The sequence below is a fragment of the Lepidochelys kempii genome, chromosome 5 (genome assembly GCF_965140265.1).
Source record: "Lepidochelys kempii isolate rLepKem1 chromosome 5, rLepKem1.hap2, whole genome shotgun sequence".
NCBI classification, from domain to species: Eukaryota; Metazoa; Chordata; order Testudines; family Cheloniidae; genus Lepidochelys; species Lepidochelys kempii.
The window spans coordinates 85,539,986-85,563,455 of record NC_133260.1 but is presented as its reverse complement, the minus strand read 5'-3'; positions in this window follow the sequence as shown (position 1 = coordinate 85,563,455).

Sequence of the window (23,470 nt, the reverse complement as noted above, 5' to 3'; positions counted from 1 at the left end):
AAGTTTAAATATTTTAATAATTCTCTATAACAGTATATTCATTATTTCAGGAACCAGAATACTAAAAGTGTAATACTGAATACAGTCACTGTAGCAACACTGTACATGCAGTTCAGGCTGCTATCTATTTATGCCTCACTCATCACCATGGTATCTGATGCACTTTTTGTAAACCACTATTTTTTGGTCACATAACTTTCTGAAATAATTATTTTTAGGACTGAAGATGTCTTAGAATCATAGAATTGTAGGACTGGAAGGGACCTCAGTAGGTCCTCTAGTACTGTCCCCTGAACTGAGGCAGGAAGAAGTATTATCTAGACCAGTGAAACTCAGAGCTCAGTGGTTCAAGAGCCAAATTAGCATCAACATTACCCAAAAGGGCCACAGTAGTGTGAACTCATTGTTTCATTTACTATTTATATATAATATACACCAAAATGACTGAAGTATTATTATTTATAAACTATAATTGGTTAATAACTTAGACTGGTTAATAATTAAATCACACAGAGTTTTAGTATCATGTGCTGCAAAGAGCCACAGGAGAAACATTAAAGAGCCACTTGCAGTTCTGAAAGCCTCAGTCTGAGTATCACTGTTCTAGACCATCTCTGACAAGGATTTGTCTAACTTGCTCTTAAAACCTCCAGTGATGGAGAGTCCACATCCTCTCTTGGTAATTTGTTCCAGTGCTTAACTACCGTGACAGTTAGGAACTTTTTCCTAATGTCTAACCTAAATCTCCCTTGCTGCAATTTAAGCCCATTACTACTTCTCCTGTATTCAGTGGTTATGGAGAACAATTTATCACCCTCCTCTTTTGTAACAACCTTTTATTTACTTGAACATTATTAACATGTCCACTCTCAGTCTTCTCTTCTCCAGACTAAACAAACCCATTTCCCACCCCCCTCCAATCTTTCCTTGTAGGTCATATTTTCAGACCTTTAATAATTTTTGTTTTTTTCCTCTGGAATTTCTCCATTTGTCCACATCTTTCCTGAAGAATGATGCCCAGAGCTGGACACAGTACTCCAGCTGAGGTCTTATCAGTGCTGAGTAGAGCGGAAGAATTACTTCTTGTCTTGCTTACAACACTCCTACTAATACATCCCAGAATGATGTTTGCTTCTGATGTTTGGTTTTTTTTGCAACACTATTACACTGATGACTTGTATTTAGTTTTGTGATCCACTATAATCCCCAGATCTACGTCTACAGATTTCTTCCTAGGCAGGCCTGGCTGGTCATAGCCTAGAAGTATGTTCAATGCTGGCCTAACTTTGTTCCTCTTGAAGTCACTGACAGTTTTATCAGAATTAGGCCAATCCAGTACATTTTTGAAAATCCCGCTCTGTCTCTTTTTGGGTTTGTGAAGCACCATGAATATCTGACTCTCTATAATGTAAAACCCATCCTATTTGGAGCCTTCCATACATGGATGCTAAGCATTTAAAATTATTCTATTCATATTTAAATTCAGAAAGTGGTGAGAAGATATATTGCTGAACGTTTTTTGTGTGCTTGATGTAATGGACAGTCATAAACCCATATTCATATAGTGTATGTTGTATAGCCATGCAATGTAAAAACTTGTTTCAGTGACTAGTATAATAGAGCCCTAATAGCTGAATGGGCCTTTTAGTTTCTACTGCAACACAAAACGTAATGTTAACAGAAATATTTTAGTAACTTTTAAAAGTTTGTTTAAAAACCATTTGTTTGGCTCTAAACATTCTGCTGCAATCCAAACACTGAAACATCCTACCAATGTGAGAACCAAAGTGAAAATGACTACAGACAAACAAACAGACAAGTCTGTTTTCATTGCCCATGGTGAATCAAATATAAAAAAGTAGACAATTGGCATAAATGGTGAAAAGTGAAAGAATATGAAACATTTAATTCAGTGTTAATATCCTTTCGTGGTGTTAGCAGAGCAGCTAATCTGACTCTGTCCATTTAATTTTTTAGCTCTGCGTACACACTGTACATTGTTTCACTCTGCTAGTGCTTCTTGGGAAGATGAACCCTGGGGCTATAGCACCACCTAATGGTTATTATATAGTTTCCTTCTTAAGAGCATTTTTTTTAAAAAAACCGTACAATGACTTATTCATCCATATTACAAATACAGCAATCAAGTCAGAATTTAGGCCCTGATGCTGCAATGAGCTTTGTGTGGGCAGATTCAAGTCCCACTGAAGTCAATAGGGCCCCATACAGGAGTCTGCAGGTTTGGGGCCATAGACATGACTCGCTGGTTCAACAACAGTAGTGCATTTGATTTGGGCTTTGCTCAGTCTAAGGCCTAAATGGTGGCACAGCCTCCGAAGGGTACAGTGAGGAGGTGCATCATTCCAGCAGAAGCTCCAGAAAGAACTGCACCTCAGGCAAATGTAACCCACAGACCTTCTGGGTGTGGTGTTCTGTTCCATCTAGTGGCACCGAGACCATTTAGAGAGAGTTAAATGAGTCTGCTCTACAGCCTTAGCTAACAGCTGATTGCCTTTTAGCTCATGCAGTAGAGGCTCATGCACTAAGCTCCAAAGGCCCCAGGTTCGATCCTGCCTGCTGAGGACTGGGGTCTGTTGGTGTTACATAAGCACAGTGTTAATGGGAGCACAGGAGGAGTGCAGTTGCAGTTGAAGTATATCAAGGAAGCATGGTGCACTCCTTCCTGCATAGGAGGAGCAGTGATGTGTGGGAGTGGGCATGGTTTTACGAATGTGCCCTACCACTCCCCGACCACTCTGGAGAAGCTAGCGTCACGGGTGGAAACTGGCCTGGCATGATCCTAGTGCTCAGGAGAATGCAAGGGCTGCCACTGTGCTTTGTGCAGGAATGCATGTGTGCGGAAACGTCCCACCTTGCACTCCTCTAGGGCTAGGCAGGATGGAAACCTCGTACAGCAGTTTCCTAATGCAGTAATCCTCTTTGTGTGCTGTTGCACCATCCCTTCCCATGCATTCCACTTTGGAATAGCCTAATCTGCTGTCTATTCACACTACTCCTCATTATCTCTGCCCCTTGAACTCCTACATGCAACTTACAGCAGGGTGCACGTCTGTCCATTTGCACACAGTGATAGTGATTCTTTCTTCTAGTGAAGCATTATACACCTGCTGGCAATGGACAGAGCCACTGCAGTAAATTCATCTGGTTTCCGTTCAGTAATAGACGTCCTACAGCTTTATCAAATGGAATCCAAACAAAACAGAAGCTCTGATGGGGGATGATCATCTGTTGTTGAGATATTCCCACTCATCCCTGGTGATCCCATTCATTACTGTATCACTGTAAGTCCATTTTTGAGTATAACAAAGCCTGTCTTTATGTCAGACAGAATTATGCTCTGTTTTGCTGATGAATATGCATCTCTGTTCTGTTATTGAAACATCATTTTGCTATGCACAAGATAGCATCAGGCTGACAGTAATACTCAGCAAGAGCGATTTAGAATTAAAAATATATATCCTTGATTTTTTTTTAAAGTTCGATATTTTCCAGTATAGCTTATACTTTTTTATTGTCAATGAGAAAAGTTTTGAACATAATGAAATACTACAAAAATAGAGATTGGGTTGGTAGTGTCAGTTTCACATCATTGTGAGAGATGCTTTGAAAGATGAGGCTGATGGAATGAAATTTAAAAAGCATATTGCTGTTGGTATCTGGTCTTCAACGTTTGCCAGTACTGAAAAATTTCTGATGAAATACAGAACAGGAGGACTTGTGGCACCTTGGAGACTAACAAATTTATTTGAGCATAAGCTTTCGCGGGCTACAGCCCACTTCATCGGATGCATAGAATGGAACATATAGTAAGAATATGTATATTCCCCCCTGCCCCGACTTCCCTAAAGATGGAGTAAATCCTCAGAATGTAGTGGCAACAAGTGATGGGGAACCTCTCCTCCCTAACGACATAATGGCATTGGCCTTTTCCCTTTGAGTCCCAGTTACTTAAAGAAAAAACATAATTCCAGCCCTGAGGTCAGGGCCGCCCCTAGGCATTTTGGTGCCCTACGCAGCCCACGAGGGGGCTGTGTGGGGCCCCAGGCCTCCGCGGGGTGCGGGGCTGGCTACTGCCTGCAGGAAGTGGAGTGACTCAGCCCCAGCCTGCTCTGCTCCCCTGGCTCCCAGGCTTAAGTTGGGGGGCAGGGGGAACCACCCCCCAGCACTCGCCGGTGGCACGGCTGGGAGCCAGGGGAGTGGAGTGGGCTGGGGCCAGATTGCTCTACTTACCGCCACTGGTGAGTGCAGGGAGCCCAGCCCCTGTTGCAGTCCTCAGGGGAAGGGCTGGCTAGGGTGGGGCAGGGGCAGAGCAGGGGCTGGGGCTTTGGGGAAGGGGTGGAGTGGGTGCGGGGCTGGGGCAGATCAGGGGTGGGAAGAGGCAGGGCTGGGGCAGAGCAGGGGTGGGAGCCATGGGGAAGAGGCAGAGTAGGGGCTGGAGCAGCATGCAGCTGCGTAGTGCCCCAAATTTCCTGGTGCCTTACGCAGCTGCATATTTTGCGTTTGGGTAGGGAGAGCCTTGCCTGGGGTAGTTACTATAGCCTTACTGCCTGAGAGGAAGGGTTGTCTTCTGGTTATAGCAATGAGCAGGACCTCAAGTATCATGGTTAAACTTCTGACTCTGCTATAGGTTTCCTATGTGATGTTGAGCAAGCCATTTAGGCCCAGATCCACAGAGGCACTTAGGCTCCTAAACCCCAGGTTTAGGAGCCTAAGTCCCAATTTTAGCTCCACTGACATCCACAAAACTCCCAGGGAACACTGTAGACACCTAAGTTTCTGCCTCTGGACATGCACACGGCTGTCTCACTCTAGGCATCTGGACACCTATCTCCTACCTATGTCCCAGAATGATTCACAAACTGGAAGAAGATAGGTTTTTGGCCACCTAAGTCACAAGCAGGGCCTGATCTGGTAGTTGGTCTCTGAGCACACCTACCAGATTTGGTCCCATTCAAAATCTCACCAAAGAAGAGGCCCCGCAGCTTTTAGCCCAGTGGCTAGTGTACTAACCTGGGAGAGCCAGGTTCAATTCCACACATACACACTCCAAGAGGGGAAAAGAGATATGTGAACAGGGGGTCTCCCACCTCTCAGGAGCAGGCATTTACCACTGAGCTATGAAATATGCCAACATGGGGCACCCTCAGTGTCTCCTGTTGAAGCTCTTTTACTGTGGCTATAAAATGAGTCACTACCACAGGGAGACTGGACCCTGGGTCTCCCATGTGGGTGCCTTAATCATGGGACTATAGAATTGTTCTCTCTCTGCCCCTTCTTTCTCCCCTCCAAGATACACCTTAGGCATCTCAGCTTCCTGACTCAGGAGGCACATTTTCATTCATGGATCAGTCAGTAGAGATTGGTGTCTGCACCTATCTCAGAGAGGGGCAGGGTTTAGCATGCATCCTGTCATCAGCATCTCCCGGTGACTACTTTAGGCAGCTCCCTGCCTAGCAAACTGACTTATGTGTATTGCATTCTAAGGCCTCTATCCTTCCCTCTTCATTGGCTAGGGAGACAAGGCACCTTACTCAGGCTATGTGGATTTCAGTGGAATTCCCGTGCGATTTTCTAGGCACCACGGTTCTCACCCCTGCAATGCCTAACTCCCTTTGTAGATCCAGGCCTTAATGTCTCTGTGCTTTAGTTTTCCACCTGTACAGAAGAAATGATAATACTTCCTTTGTCTGACTTCTTGATCAAGGTTATAAACTCTTTGAGGTGTTCGCAGCAGGCTGATCTGTCCTCTTAATAGGCATCCCATGTATGTATACGCTGCAATTTGAAACCTGCAGCTAGCCCATGCCAGTTAGGGTTGCCAACCCTCCAGGATTGTCCTGGAGACTCCAGGAATAAAAGATTAATCTTTAATTAAAGCTTATGTCATGATGAAACCTTCAGGAATACATCCAACCAAAACTGGCAACCCCAGTGCCAGCTGACTCAGGGTAATGGGCTGTTTAGCCCAAGTGTGAACTTCTACATTTTCATTAGAGTCCTGACTCTAGGACCCTGAGAGGTGGGAGAGTCCCAGAGCTTGGGCTGAAACCCGATCCCAAATGTCTACACTGCAGTTTAACAGCCCCTTAGCCCAAGGCCCGCAAGCCAAGGTCAGCTGGCATGTGCCAGCCACAGGTATCTAATTGCAGTACAGACATACTCCCCATTATAGAGTTGGTCCCCCTGACATTCCTGGTTAGGCATGGCTCATGAGGCTATTGCTCTCTGTTACTAGGTCACCCCTTCAGTTAGCTGAAAGTTTCTCTGCAGCAGCTTTCAGGGGGCTGGGTTTATGTTTTCTTTTCACTATGTGATCTATCAGTTCTCACTGTAATTGTCATTTGCAGTCTGTGATCATAGCTGACTATACTTCCAAGTCATTGTGCTCAGAATGTAAATGCTAAATGTTAGCTCAGAATGATAAATGTTATTCCTTTGCTACAAAAATAACCCATTCACTGGTTCAATCATGCCTTATTTCAGAAGCTTGCTTTGTGAGAATACATATTGTCCAGACAGCTTTACTTGTCACCCACAGCCCTATGTTACAAAGCAGGGTAAAGGGACAGTTTCCTTCCCTTCAAAAAGGAAAATACTATTAATTTTTTTTTTTTAAAAAGCAGCCTCACATCTGTAAAATGTAAGTAGAAACTGGCAATTCTGCTACTTTACATGCAGAATAATGCAACCCTCCTGAACATCTTCACTGACAACTCAGAGATTGTCTATGATGCTCTGGCTGTGCCATGCCCGTAAGTCTGCAACTCTGACATCGGTCTTAGCAGATAACAAGAACTTGTATGTATAGTATATAGCATCTTTCACACCACTCTCTCCTGGTGTGGTATACAACTAGCTATAATCATTAGGAACAGTTCAAAGCTATGGAAGATGTACGCTTCTTTAGTCTTCTCTGAACTGAAGAGACAGGCTTTGCATCTCAAACTACACTAGGCAGAGGATTCCATAGCAATAATATATAAATAGTATATAAATATAATAAATGCCTAAATAAAAAGTAGAGATACAGCCATGGCTAGGTTAAGGCAATCTGGGAGGTCGAAGCACACCCCTGCAGCCCCATGTCTCCACTAGTGTATCAGGGGCTTTCTCCCTTGCCAGAGAGGCAGTGGTGTGAGGGCTGTTCTTCCCCAGGAGTGGCAGCAGGTGGGGGCCCCTCTTTTTCCCTCATAGAGGAGCAGGAGTGGCAGCAGGTCTCCCCCTGAATTTACAGCAGCTACAGGAGTGTTGTATCTGCTTGGCTAAGGCAGTTAGGCACACTGCACTTTTCCTGCTGCCCCAGAGTCTTCTGCTGTAGGGGTGTTGGCAGGCCCCCTCACTGAAATGAACAAGGCAACATACACCTCTCAGTGGCCAGGGCTGGTGCAACCACTAGGCGAACTAGGCAGCTGCCTAGGGCGCCAAGTGGTTGGGGGCGGCCAAAAGCGCACTCCAGGTAGGCGGTGGAACGGAGGTGAGCTGGGGAAGGGGGGGCGCGGGGATGGCCCCCTTCAGCAGGTAATGGGGGGAGGGGTGGCGTGCAGGGGAACCGCTCCCCGCCCCAGCTCACCTATGCTCCACCTTCTCGCTCTGCTTCTCCCGCCTCCCAGGCTTGTGGCGCCAAACAGCTGATTGGCGCTGCAAGCCTGGGAAGCGGGAGAAGCGGAGCAGCAGTGGCATGCTCGGGGAGGAGACGGAGCAGAGGTGAACTGGGGCGGGGAGCTGCCACACGGCTCCCCGGGCCGAGGGGGAGCGGCGGTGGGGAGCTGCCGCGGGCTGGCGCAAGGTGGAAGTTTTGCCTAGGGCATGAAACATCCTTGCACTGGCCCTGTCAGTGGCATTGTTTCAGGGTGGTAGCAGACCTCTCCACATCCCATTTTTCTTTGCAACCCTGAGAGCTAGAAAAGTAATTAATTTAAAAAAAGTAAACTGAGATTCTGATGCAATCGCATGACTAGGCCCGAGGCGCCTATGCCTTAATCTGGCCCTGAATGGACCATACCCCCAAATCTGCAAACCCTAAACTTTGTGTCTCCCATTGACTTCAACAAAAGATGGATTAGGTAAATTTCAGTGTATACTTCTGAAGCCATGGGGGTAACAGGTACATTATTTTTTCTACTGTAAGCATATAAAAATCTCATCTAATTAGTTTTATTTCAAACACATCTTATGCTACTTTGGAATATTTGATTTAGATCTTGAATAGATGTCTGCTAGCAAAATAGGGGCTAGAAGGCCTTTTTGTGATTAAAAGTAATTTGATCTGTTGATGTCTCTTTCACAAGGCACAAAAATGACCAATACAGAACTCCAAGGATAGAACCCTTTCATATATGAACAAACCATTTGCACAAATATCTGAGCTATTTTACTTTAAATGACCTGTTTTAAGAGGACCTAGGGTGCAGGAGGTAGGCATATACCCTATGCAATTCAGTATACAACACTTAGTTTTCTGGTGTCACCATTTCTTCTATCAACTGGCAGATTTTGTTTTGTTCCTTATCTAGCTTCTTTTTAATAGACCACTCTGCCTAACTATACCTGCTATTAGAGAATTCATGTGTTATAACACATCTACCTTAGGAGGCTGTGGATGTATGGCACTTAGGAAAATAGATCAGTTTGTTTGCAGTACTCAACGTTGCTAACACCACCCAGGCCCTAAAAAAAGTAAAAAAAATGAAATTATCCTGAAGGTTATCTTTTATGAATACTTACATCATCTCTCCTTCTATCATTTGCTCAAGATACTAAGGTAAATGAACTTTCTAATGACCACTTTAATTCATATGAGATAAGGCTCAGGTCCATAAAAGGACTTGGGCACGTAAATCCAAAATTTAGGCCCACTGAGATCCTCAAAACCCGTGCTCATTTGCTACCTACCCCTGTAGACACCTAAAAGTTCTCACTGCCTAAATTTTCACTGTTATAGCCCTCCCTTCCTCATTCCTAAGTTTCTGTTGAATAAATATATACTGGGCATGTGCACAGCACCCCATTCTAGGTGTCTGGATACCTGTCTCACACCTAAGCCTCAGATCCCTCCCTATATTACCTGAAAGGTCTAATCTACTAGGTGAGCTCTGAGCACACCTATCAGATTGGTGTGAGGCCCATACAAAATCCAAGGGAGCAGAGGAGCAGAGGTGGTGATGCTTCCCTCAAAACAGAGGTTTGAACACTCACCTAGGATGTGGAAAACCAAGGTTCACTTCACCTCTCTCCTTGATGGGGACAAAGGAGTTGAACAAGTGGCCTTCTATCTCTCAAGGAAATATTTGAAGTACTGGGCTATCAGGATATTCTGATGCAGGTTTCTCTCAATCTCTCCTATTAGAGCTGTTTCACTTTATATAAATAATTATACAGTAATTGGAGCAGGGGGTTTGGACCCTGGGTTTCCCATGTGAGTGCACCACCCACCAGAATATAGAATAATTCTCCCTCAGTTGGCTCAGCGATCCTTGTCAGTGCTATGTCTCTCCTCTGCTATATTCTCTGGTTCTGATACTTTGGTTGTTTATTACATCTGTTGGATCACAGATAAACATATAAATACACCTACAATTCCAGTAACTGGCACAGTGTGGCCCAGATGCATGACAGGCTGCTCTACTTGCTAGCACAATACAAATAATTAAAAATTAATAACAAATTCCAGTGAGATTATCATCACTCTCTAATCTATCTCCCCACATCACTAAGGTATATTTCTGCAACCTTGTAACCAATCTGAGTTTTCTCTCTGGAGCCTTATAATATTTATAGTCTGATTTGGTTTCTCTTAATCTAGGCATTTTCTACTGCACTTACCCACATAGCATCTGAGCACATAATTAACGAGACTGAAGAGACACAGGAACTCATATTTCTAGGTGCAATCACAGTAACTTGATGTTTTCTTGCTGACTAATGAAGTAAATCAAAACATCTTCAGTTATTGTGGTTAGGTGAATGGAAATGGGGGAAGGGAAATATCCATTCCCCAGCTTTTAACAAGCTTTTATTTTAATACTGCAAATAAAGGAAGGAAAGGAAGGAAAGGAGAATGTTCTATTTATGTGTGGCCTATGAACAGAACAAAGTTAACTGCTGTGGTGTCCTTCTGACAATCAAGGCAACTCTTTATCCAATTTCTGTTTGAAAGAAATCAAATAAAAAGCATCTGATCTCATATTTTAATTTTAGCTATTCAGATGTAACACAATCTGAAGCACTAAAATACAAGGGCAACTCAGATATGAAGTACACTTAAGTTTCACATTGATCAGCTAGCAGTTCATTCTGAGATTGTCTGCTTTGTTGGACCTAAAACAGATGCCTCAAGATAAAGCTTGTGAGGAGGGGTCAGATTATTTTTGCTCAGTTTGGCACATCTCTGCCAATAAAAGTTCCATTAGAGAGCATCGCCCTGCGATATGAGAATAGTTTCAGATGGTGCAATACATCTGCTTTCTCTGTCGGTGTTGAGGGACAATACTTTCACCAGATGGGGTACAGAAGAAATGTATTCTTGTTTCATGATAGTCATAAGGGAGTGGTTCAGAAAACATGTCCTAGCAATGCTTTGAGACCTTCAAGTGTTTGGTTTTAGCTTTCAAACATACATAATAAAAAAATCAGATCCTTTATTTTACATAGAATGCTAGTCTAGTTATGCCATCTGTTAAAATCTTAGAGCCTTCCACACTGGGAAAACCATCCACAATAGCCTACACCTCCATTCTAAGTACTCTTAAGAGGCCAATTGCAAGGCCTGAGAACTGACAGGCCCTCCCACCCACAAAAAGGACTTTTTCTCACTAACCATGGTCTGAACAGCAAAAGAACCAACACAACAGATATCAAAGATATCAGAATATAGGTGAAGTTTGGGGGGGAGGCATGGGAGGGAATTCCCCCCCTCCCGCAAGCCTCAGACCAGCAGAGGCAGCCTGAGTGTGCAATGTAAGGAGTTCTGCAGAGGAGACAAGAAGAAAAGGAGTACTTGTGGCACCTTAGAGACTAACCAATTTATTTGAGCATGAGCTTTCGTGAGCCACAGCTCACTTGCATCCGATGAAGTGAGCTGTAGCTCACGAAAGCTCATGCTCAAATAAATTGGTTAGTCTCTAAGGTGCCACAAGTACTCCTTTTCTTTTTGCGAATACAGACTAACACGGCTGTTACTCTGAGAGGAGACAAAGAGACTCCTCCCAGCTTGCACCCCTGAGGCAGGGAGTCAGAATTTTGTTTACGAACAGAGTGAGTAACAGGTGATTTGAGATAAGAAAGGGCTGTTAGGCTGTTTCCTAAAGTTAAAGGATCTGTTCAAAGCTTGGTGAACTGCAAAAAATAAGTAGCCTAAATGATAGAAAGTAAATGTAGATTTTTCTACAATTGTTTCAATTGTTGTATGCAAGAGGTGGTAACAAATTTTCTAATATCTTTCTTTGAGAAGATAACTGATTTTTTTAGACAAAGGAAAGGCAGTAGATCTACTCTACATGGATGTCAGTAAGATATCTTATACAGTTCCACATGAGGAATTATTGGTTAAATTGGAGAAGATGTGGATTAAACAAACTTTGTATTTGTGGATAATCTAAGCACTATACCCAGATGTACAGACACTCTTTTCTCAACCTATGTATTATATAATGGTAACATTAGCTTTAATACATTTTTAAATATGAGAGCTGAAAGGTAGTCTTCCCTTTAACTCAGGGGTGCAGGTTCTGTGTTTGTGTGTGTGGTTTTTGGGAGGGGGGTGAGGGGGTGAGAGAACCTGGATTTGTGCAGGAAATGGCCCAACTTGATTATCATGCACATTGTGTAAAGAGTTGTCACTTTGGATGGGCTATCACCAGCAGGAGAGTGAATTTGTGTGGGGGGGTGGAGGGTGAGAAAACCTGGATTTGTGCTGGAAATGGCCCAACCTGATGATCACTTTAGATAAGCTATTACCAGCAGGACAGTGGGGTGGGAGGAGGTATTGTTTCATATTCTCTGTGTGTATATAAAGTCTGCTGCAGTTTCCACGGTATGCATCCGATGAAGTGAGCTGTAGCTCACGAAAGCTCATGCTCAAATAAATTGGTTAGTCTCTAAGGTGCCACAAGTACTCCTTTTCTTAGTGCATGGTTTGCAGTTCATCACACTATACGTATAACATTGGAAATGTAAGTTGTAGACTCCAAATCAGAGACAAGCAGAAAATCATGATCCATTGTAGCCATCAGAAGTGTGGCATTTTAACAAAGCCCTTTCTCTGAAAGTATATTAATTGGACTTACAAAGATGACATAGGTTAGTTGTTTATCATGGGAGTGACTATGTTAAGTCAAAATCCCTACCAAACCCTAACCTGGCCTGAGCTCTTTGGCTCTGGAGTGAGCTGTAGCTCATGAAAGCTTATGCTCAAATAAATTGGTTAGTCTCTAAGGTGCCACAAGTACTCCTTTTCTTTTTGCAAATACAGACTAACACGGCTGTTACTCTGAAACAACTCTATTATATCACCCTGCAGCTCATTTTGGTAGCAGCCCCTCAACCTGTCCATTTTAAAAAAAGAATGTGTGTGTGTGTGTGTGTGTTTTTCTTGCTGTTGTGATAAGATTAACAAAACCCAGAGAACAATTTTTCATTTCACATCAACAGCCAAAGATGTAAGTAAGAACAAAACATAACAAAAATCTCCTAATTACCACCACACATCAAAGTTGCAATGTTGCTTTCTTAGCACCAGATGGTGCTCTGTGAAGGTATAAACAGCACTAACAAGTCCATCACATGACGAAAACCTGGACTTCATCAGTATTGCTAATGGATTCACTTGGCTCAAGGAGAAAATGCCTAGGCAAGAAGCTATTCCTCTAAGGTAAGAGTGCTCAGATTTCTCCTGTTTGTAGTATAAGAAAAGAAAGAAGTAGGAAGGAAGAAACTGGCTCTGCACTGTGTATGTTGTAGTTGGTTTGTCTTTCTTTTTGTCTGGGCTCTTGTTTAGCTTCAGTGAAGGCCTTTAATACAATACCTTTTAGATTAACCCTTTAAAAGTTCTGCTTCTTGGATCTGTATATTTTCAGTAGTGGATTACTCTATTACACTATACTTCTCCTTCTCTTGGTGCAAAGGTGATGTAAAGCTAGCGATACTGGCTAGTCCAAGGGGAGTAGGAAGCAAGCCAGCCAGCCTATGGTCAAAATCCCTCTGCCCATGCTAACAGAGCAGCCTCCCCACACAGGGGAGCACAGGAAGGGGTGGTGCACTAGCTACATTGCACTTCCATGCTTGGGAGTGCAGGAAAGGGAGCCCTTGTTGGCTCTTTGCCAACTTCAGTCTGAGGCCTTGCCTTTAAGGAATAATCCAGCCCCAAGGAAGAAATGATAACTCGCGAATTTCTGTCTTTACAGTAAGCCAGAGCTTGATTTGAGTCACCTGGAGAACCTGAGTTCTACCTCTGCTACTGATTTGTTTGTGTGCTGGTAGGCAAATCACTTAAGTCAGCAATTTCACACTTGACTCCATATAGTATGGGGTGGCAATGAAGTCAGGAAAACTCTATCTGCTCTAGTATTTCCCCTTTACTCAACCCACATATCACAAATAAAACAAGTCAATTATTATTTATTTATCCGTTGAAACAAGTTACAACTCTTCCCTTCCAGAACATGGTTCTCTTTAATTTCTATTTCTTCATGCCCAGCTCACTTTCCATTCCATTGGCTTTTGCTGCTCTCTGAGTTTCCAGGCCTTAGAATCTATCCCCCTGTTAATTTACTTTCCCAGAGAGGTATGCCATATCAAGGCAACCTTAGGGCTATGTGCTGTGGTGGACTTTCACGCTGCAGAAGTTTCAAAGCTGGTGGTAAAAATGCTGCCTCCACCAACAACTAGCTGATGGGGAGGGAGGGGAGCATCACTTGGGTGCTGTATGTGAACTGTGGGCCAAATTGTCAATGTTATGTTTGATATGGGAAAATACTTGCATACTTTACTATATGCAAATATCAGATGCAGGCATGCCCATCGGCAGTTGATGCCTGACAGACAATATGTACACACCTAGAAGCTTCATGTACAATCTATAAAGAGGAGGAATTGCCTAAACCAGTCCACTGTCTGTGTTCAGCAGCCCGCTCAATGCAGATTTAGTGGGGAAAGTGGAAGATAGTTAGCCTACACACACACAGACGAGAAGGGAGTGAAGGAGTTACTTCAACTGGCTGACACGAGGTCTTGTCACTGGGCTCCCTGTTCCGTTCTGTTAGCTGGATGCTACTCTCTGATGCACCATTAGCTTATGTCTCGTTACTAAGTGAAACTGACAAAAGATGCCAATTTACAGCATCAGATAAAGATCATAATGCAGATGGTACAAAACACTGCAGTTGATGCCTATCCTGCTGGCCATGGGAGTCTCCACTGTATGCCATTTACTGCAGTGTTTTCTCACCTCCCCAATAGCCTTTGCTATACTTGGCCACTCCCATGAAAAGAAACTGAAAGATCTCCTTCATTCTAGATCTTGGTTTTCAACATTGTCCTTTTTACAGGTGAGAGGTTTGAAAGAGAAACAAAGTGTTGCTAATTAATAGCCATCATCGTTCAAATCTTCAAGGAAATAATTTCTCATCTTAAAAGAGAGGTGCTCAGCTATTACCAGACCAATCACTGTGGTTTTTCTCTGTCCTCTTAAAAATAGTATCTTCAGGAAGAAGAACATAGCAACAGTATTGGTTCAGCAACACTTGAAGAAAACCTTTGTAGCCACTCCAAGTATTAGACTATGGCACTTGGCATGAATAGTTGAAACTGACGTTATGCAGGGGATACTTCTGCCCTTATAGGCCAAAGACAGGAAAGGGATGACTGAAACAAAGGCTCCATCTTTGTGCTCAGCTGCAGTGCAGCCCCTTATATTATATCTCATTAAAGCTATCCAACATTGTTTCAATTAAATACAAACCCATGATTTTGTATTTATGTAAGAATCCTATTTTTGGCAGGACAATGAAACATTTTTCAGAAGAACCCTTGCTTTTGTTTGCACAGCTTCTCTTTGAGTTTTATCTGGAGAAATATTACTTTTACTAAAGGAAGGTGATGCTAGAAAAAGTGTTTTTGCTTAACTTGAATCCTTTCTTATATTTGAGGGTCTACCTTCTGTCTGTATATCTTGGACCTTTGTTCTTGGTAATTGGCATTTGAACAGGTACAGTGCACTGTTGAAGGGTGAGCTTGCCCTTTAATGGGAGTGGGGCTCAGTTGCACCATGTCAGGCTTAGCCCATCCCCCCATGTGACAAAGAACCAGGTTGGTGGGAGACAAAAGGGTTGCCTGAGTTCCGTCAGACTTTGGGGAGGAAATTTAGTGGAGAAGGGGACAAGGCTCAGTTCTTTAGAGTTTCCATGCAGAAGATCTGGGGGTGAGAGGTTGGTAAGGAGTAGGAACCTACCAGGAACCTACTGAGGGATAAGCCTCAGTGAATGGCTTTGTAGGGAACAGGAGCCTGCTATGTGAGAAGCCCCAGCTAGGAGGGCTGTAAAGGACTAGCGGCTGGGAAAGAGGAAGGGCTATAAAGGAGGAGGAGAGCCAGTTTCTTCCTTCCTACTTCTTTCTTTTTTAATACTACAAACAGGAGAACCCATGATTTCCACTTAGCGAAAATTCATTCCTAGATGGGAATTCTGTTCTCATTTACATTGGTATAAATCTGGAACAACTCAGTTAAAGTCAGTGGAGTTACATGTTGAGTGTGTGGATGAAGGAGAGAGTTTAGTTGAACAAACTTGAGGAGGAAAGGAGTACTTGTGGCACCTTAGAGACTAACCAATTTATTTGAGCATAAGCTTTCGTGAGCTACAGCTCACTTCATCAGATGCATACTGTGGAAAGTGTAGAAGATCTTTTATACACACAAAGCATGAAAAAATACCTCCCCCCATCCCACTCTCCTGCTGGCAATAGCTTATCTAAAGTGATCACTCTCCTTACAATGTGTATGATAATCAAGTTGGGCCATTTCCAGCACAAATCCAGGTTTTCTCACCCCCCCCCCCACAAACCCACTCTCCTGCTGGTAACTAAACAAGCCATTTACAACACACACTTTGCTTCTCTACAAAAGAAAAAGGATACTAAACTTTCTAAACTACTACGTGCCACAAGGGGCCACAGCAATGGTTCCCTCAACCCACCCAGCAATATTGTAAACCTATCCAACCATACTCTCAGCCCAGCAGAAGCAGCTGTTCTATCTCGGGGCCTCTCCTTCTGCCCCTCCACCCCCACGAACATGATACAGTTCTGTGGTGACCTAGAATCCTATTTTCGACATCTCCGACTCAAGGAATATTTCCAACATACCTCTGAACAACATACTAATCCACAGATACCTCCCTACCAACACTACAAAAAGAAGGATTCTAGGTGGACTCCTCCTGAAGGTCGAAACAGCAGACTGGACTTCTACATAGAGTGCTTCCGCCGACGTGCACAGGCTGAAATTGTGGAAAAGCAGCATCACTTGCCCCATAACCTCAGCCGTGCGGAACACAATGCCATCTACAGCCTCAGAAACAACTCTGACATCATAATCAAAAAGGCTGACAAAGGAGGTGCTGTTGTCATCATGAATAGGTCGGAATATGAACAAGAGGCTGCTTGGCAGCTCTCCAACACGAGTTTCTACAAGCCATTACCCTCTGATCCCACTGAGAGTTACCAAAAGAAAAGAGTTACCAAAGAAAAGTTACCAAAAGAAACTACAGCATTTGCTCAAGAAACTCCCTGAAAAAGCACAAGATCAAATCCGCACAGACACACCCCTGGAACCCCGACCTGGGGTATTCTATCTACTACCCAAGATCCATAAACCTGGAAATCCTGGGCGCCCCATCATCTCAGGCATTGGCACCCTGACAGCAGGATTGTCTGGCTATGTAGACTCCCTCCTCAGGCCCTACGCTACCAGCACTCCCAGCTATCTTCAAGACACCACTGACTTCCTGAGGAAACTTCAATCCATCGGTGATCTTCCTGATAACACCATCCTGGCCACTCTGGATGTGGAAGCCCTCTACACCAACATTCCACACAAAGATGGACTACAAGCCGTCAGGAACGCTATCCCCGATAATGTCACGGCTAACCTGGTGGCTGAACTTTGACTTTGTCCTTACCCATAACTATTTTACATTTGGGGACAATGTATACCTTCAGATCAGCGGCACTGCTATGGGTACCCGCATGGCCCCACAGTATGCCAACATTTTTATGGCTGACTTAGAACAACGCTTCCTCAGCTCTCGTCCCCTAACACCCCTACTCTACTTGCGCTATATTGATGACATCTTCATCATCTGGACCCATGGAAAAGAAGCCCTTCAGGAATTCCACCATGATTTCAACAATTTCCATCCCACCATCAACCTCAGCCTGGTCCAGTCCACACAAGAGATCCACTTCCTGGACACTACAGTGCTAATAAACGATGGTCACATAAACACCACCCTATACCGGAAACCTACTGACCGCTATTCCTACCTACATGCCTCCAGCTTTCACCCTGACCACACCACACGATCCATTGTCTATAGCCAAGCTCTGCGATACAACCGCATTTGCTCCAACCCCTCAGACAGAGACAAACACCTACAAGATCTCTATCAAGCATTCTTACAACTACAATACCCACCTGCGGAAGTGAAGAAACAGATTGATAGAGCCAGAAGAGTTCCCAGAAGTCATCTACTACAGGACAGGCCTAACAAAGAAAATAACAGAACGCCACTAGCCGTCACCTTCAGCCCCCAACTAAAACTCCTCCAACGCATTATTAAGGATCTACAACCTATCCTGAAGGATGACCGAACACTCTCACAAATCCTGGGAGACAGGCCAGTCCTTGCCTACAGACAGCCCTCCAACCTGAAGCAAATACTCACCAACAACCACATACCACACAACAGAACCACTAACCCAGGAACCTATCCTTGCAACAAAGCCCGTTGCCAACTGTGCCCACATATCTATTCAGGGGACACCATCAAAGGGCCTAATAACATCAGCCACACTATCAGAGGCTTGTTCTCCTGCACATCCACCAGTGTGATATATGCCATCATGTGCCAGCAATGCCCCTCTGCCATGTACATTGGTCAAACTGGACAGTCTCTACGTAAAAGAACAAATGGACACAAATCAGATGTCAAGAATTATAACATTCATAAACCAGTCGGAGAACACTTCAATCTCTCTGGTCACGCGATTACAGACATGAAAGTTGCAATTCTTCAACAAAACAACTTCAAATCCAGACTCCAGCGAGAAACTGTTGAATTGGAATTCATTTGCAAATTGGATACAATTAACTTACGCTTGAATAGACACTGGGAGTGGCTAAGTCATTATGCAAGGTAACCTATTTCCCCTTGTTTTTTCCTAACCCCCTCCCCAGACATTCTTGTTAAACCCTGGATTTGTGCTGGAAATGGCCCACCTTGATTATCATACACATTGTAAGGAGAGTGATCACTTTAGATAAGCTATTGCCAGCAGGAGAGTGGGGTGGGGGGATGTATTTTTTCATGCTCTGTGTGTATAAAAGATCTTCTACGCTTTCCACAGTATGCATCCGATGAAGTGAGCTGTAGCTCACGAAAGCTTATACTCAAATAAATTGGTTAGTCTCTAAGGTGCCACAAGTACTCCTTTTCTTTTTGCGAATACAGACTAACACGGCTGTTACTCTGAAACTTGAGGAGGTTTGAAAGAAGAGCCTAACAAGTTGTGCCATGTAGGAGTCTAGCCAAAAGGTGAGAATTAGTATGATGGAGATATAGCAGAAATGGTGCTAGTAGGGGAAACAACTTCACTGTCATCTGGCAGCCATGCGAAGACACTTCATGAACTAATTTAGACATGTGAGACCCACAAAATGTTTTCATGTTTTACATTTGTGATTATTACTATACCTTTTCTGAACTTGGCCATTTACACCATCACAAGCTTCCCCATTCCCTTCAAATTCACCAGGACAGAATTACTGTCCTAGATATAGATTAGGAAGGGATGGGCAACATGATAGATCCAAGTCTTTACTCAACTTTGTATTATGAAATCCAAAAAATCTTGGCTTACTGTGGCTGTGTTTCTTTTGGGGGGGCACCAGGCACTTCCCACATTTGACTTGGGCCAGAACCATGTATTTAAAATTTTACTGCATCAGTTTGCAACCTGTGGCCTGCAAAAGCTATTGGAGGTGGGGTGGGTGAGGGGAAAATATGAATGTAACTAACTTCTAATCATAGTTGAAGTGATCACAACGTATTTCCCTCATCACAATGGATTTCTCTATAAATCATCAGTGTATTTTTTGTGTGTAGAATTAATTGGTTCTCTTGCTGTTTAGGGTTTTCTTCATGCAAGCAATAATTATGCTTATTTATATGTCTGTTTTTAATTTTAAAACTTGCAGTGTGTGAGAATAAGAACTGGATTTAAGTGTAGTAATTTTAGTTTGTTTTTGTTGTGTTGTACAAAAAAAATATTTTCTCTGTCCACAAGAGGTCTCCCTATAGTTTTGAACACAGCACTCTGACACAAGCAGTATTTAATAATGTAGGAAAGCTAGTAATCTGAACAAAGCTTTAATCAAATCATTCTTAGAATAACTAGCCTTTTATGCTGTTAAAATAACACTTTGGTGTGACTGGTTCTAAATTAACACTATTCAATGTAGTAAAATTAATATTGTTCAATTGTATTTATATTTGTAATTTTTGGTATCGGGGAAACAATTACCTCACTAATGCATTGAGAATTGTTTCCAAAGTGTTATGAAATTGAAAAGTGCTAGGTATTAGGTGCTAAGAGCGGTCAGTGCTATAGAAGACACAGAACTTATTCCCTGCCCAAAGAAATTTACAAATGCCCACAAAGATTACCTGGAGGATTTGACTTAAATTCATAAAAGTAAAAATTCTGATTCCTTGCTCAGTCCTTAACCCACACTGAGTTGATAATTCTGAAGTGTGAAAATGATGCACAATCTTGTATAGAGAGTTTCAGTAATGTAGGAGGGAAAAAATATTTTCTGAGAAAATGGTAGAATAATGAATGAGGGCTTGGAGGTAGGTCTCATTGAAGTTGGAATTTTTTCACTGTACATTAAAGGCATCGTGCCAGTAGTGCACATGCCCCTTCTAAAATTGTTTGACCTGAATAGGAATCCTAATGAGGCATAACCCTTTCGCCCTTCATTCGTATTGTCCCTCTTTCCTCATACCTTCTGTGTTGCCTTTCTTTCTCTGACCCTTTCATGCTGTTGCTCCTTTCCTCTCCATCTGGCTTTTCCACTGCACTTCCACATTGCTTTAGGCTTAGCACACGAGTTGGCTGTGGACGAAAAGTAGCTGGAATCCCGTGTCTCTTAACCACTGCCCAAATCCCTCATAACAAATACTCTTAGTTAGTTGCAGTTTACATCTGATACCACATAGACCAGTGTGGCAAGGAAACACAATGCAAAGTGTGGAGATCCTGGCTTTCACAGTTTCCTCTGATCACACAGGCAATGGAGGAGTCTGGTGATGTGCTTGGTCTTATGCACCATATGTGCTACAATTTCTGAGAACAATGGAATGAATTGAGAAGCCATGAGGGTAAGAATCCTTAACTCTGAAGTGCCTGGCTATCAAAATATAATGTTTTGACATTTTATCATATACGGTGAGATTCTTAAAAAGCCACAGAGTTGGAAGTTTGCATGACAAGAGATACTTAGATGATCCAGTATTTGCAACTATAATTTCAATAACTGTATAACAAATATGTGAACATATTTTGGTCCACTCTGGATCCTTCTTAAGTAATTTTCTTCTCTCCCCTACCCATACACAAATGGGTATGTGGAAGTTCATTATAATCAACAAATTGCAAGGCACTGAATCAGGTCAGGACTTTCATTCTATTTCATTACCCATGTAAATTGGAGCCTACTTATAGTGAATCCCAGAGTATAAATCTGAAAAGTGTTAGTGAGCATTGTTTATTTGCCCCATCCACATTAATTCAGTGTGAGACTTGCAGTGGCCATTCACATCATAGATTATTCTTCTAAACAGTGCATGCAGTCCTCTCTATGATTATGTATTCTTATGATAAGAGTATAGACAAATAACTAGCAGCACTTAGCAATGTATAGCACTTGACCTTTGGAAAGGATTGTATATACTAGGGTAAATTTGATCCTGGTGTAAGCAGGCACTACTCTACTGGCTTAACTGGAATTCTCTGTTTACATTAGGACTGAATTTAGTCCATTAATTAATTCTCCCTCAGTCTCTGTGAAGCAGGTATGATTATGTCCTTTTTACAAATAAGTAAACTAAGACAGAGATTATGATGTGCTCAGGCAAGTCCATGGCAGAGGCAGGATTATGATGCAGGCATTGTGTATGGGGCTAGAAGCCAGCATTCTACTAGACTAAATGTGACTAAATATTTGAGAAAAATTCCGGGAAATCTCATCAGTGCTGAACTGTATCCCACACTAGATGTAATCTGAGAAATGCTCTCAGGAAACAGTTGGTTTATCTAATATATTTCCCTGTACCCCCAAATTAAATGGAGATTCCTAGGAAAAAGAAAAGAAATACCTGTGGCACCTCAGAGACTAACCAATTTATTTGAGCATAATCTTTGGTGAGCTCAAATAAATTGGTTAGTCTCTAAGGTGCCACAAGTACTCCTTTTCTTTTTGCGAATACAGACTCACACGGCTGCTACTCTGATTCCTAGGAAAGTGTTGCTGGGGCCTGAAGTTAAACAGCTCAAAACCTGAATATTTTGCAGCCATTAGATTTGAATTCTGAGTCTGTCATGGTTATATTGACATTAGTGTTCATGAAGTAACTAGAAATAAACATAAGAGGAAATATTTCTAAGTATTAAATTGCAGGTCTGTCCAAACTGAATAGAAATTGCAGTACTTAAAAAAGCTGAAACTTTTCTTCAGATAAAATAATGCATTAATGTACATTGTTGGCATCACAACAGAGGCAGGAGTTTCTAGTCAAGATGCTGTTTGATCTAAGATTCCTAAATGAAGTGATGAAGTATTGAAAAGGACACTTTCAGTGTTCTGGACCTGAATTGCATTTAAAGGAGGACTGGGTGCCTCAGGGGATTTGGTAACAGGATACTGACTCCTTTGTCTATAGGAGGCTGGATTTGATCCAGCCCAAGTTTATATATGATTGCTACTATTACTTCATGATGGCTCTCTAGTGGCCTATAGGAAACAAGCTGGTGCTGGTCTCAACCCACTTCTTAGGGAACAGCTATCCATGTAACAAACACTAACTGGCAGCCTCAGCATTGGTGTCAGTTCATTGAATAGACATGGAAACTGAAACTACCCTCCTCATTGGACTGGGTTCATCTGGCACTGAAGCCATCATTGTGGGGAAATCGGTACTACTGCTACCTGTTCTGGGGATAAACAGAAAACTTCAGTATTCAGATCATCAAATCCTGCTGCTTTCACACTACATTCATTTCAAAGGGCACTGTCTGCTCAAATTTGACCCCCAAATTAGATTTTTCTAAAATCAAATTTCTACAAACCTTGGGCCAACTGGAACATTTCTGGTTTTCTGAAAAACAAGTTTTAAAAGCAAATTAGTTATTCCCTTCAGTGTTTGCAATCCAAATATTGCAACCCAGAGAACTTGACAAAGAAATGGATATAACTGATTTTTACTATCCTAGGTGAGAGAGATGCCAAAAACAGAGTTACTCTATATAATATAATATAGAGTATTTTTAAGTCTACGGTGGTATTAGTGATCTATAGGCAACAAAATAGTGTGTGTGTGTGTGTAGATAGAGAAATGTGTGTTGAACTCTGGAGTTGCACTCTGATTTAGGTGGAGACTTTTCTAAAATGTGTTTTGAAAAATCTAAATCAGACGCTGAATATAACTGACAATGATCCTAATGGCACAGTTAGCGTACACTTATTTTATAAATACTGTATATTGTACATTTAATACTTGACCTCAGAGTTTTCTTCATTCTAAAGAAAATTTTGTATCCTTTATTTGTTAGGTAGCTTCTAAATCCTTAAGCTCACAAGGTGGTGCAATTTTATTTTAATACTGATTACCATTCTGCTAGAAAATGCAAACCTTTTTCTAAGTGTACAGATGCAGCAGTTTCTGTACTCTAGAATAAGTATAGGGAATTAAACATCAGGCTGTTGGAGAATTTGTACATGGATCACTGCTTAATACATGTCCCTTTTTTGGTTTGCATGTATTGGCTCTTTTTTCCAGCAAATCCTTCTAGTGTTTCTGCACAGTAACTTGTAACTTAGGGCAGGGAGAGAGAAGAGGAGGATACATTTTAGCAGCGGCTGTTTAAACATCCAGCAGATAGCGCTACTACTCAAGAT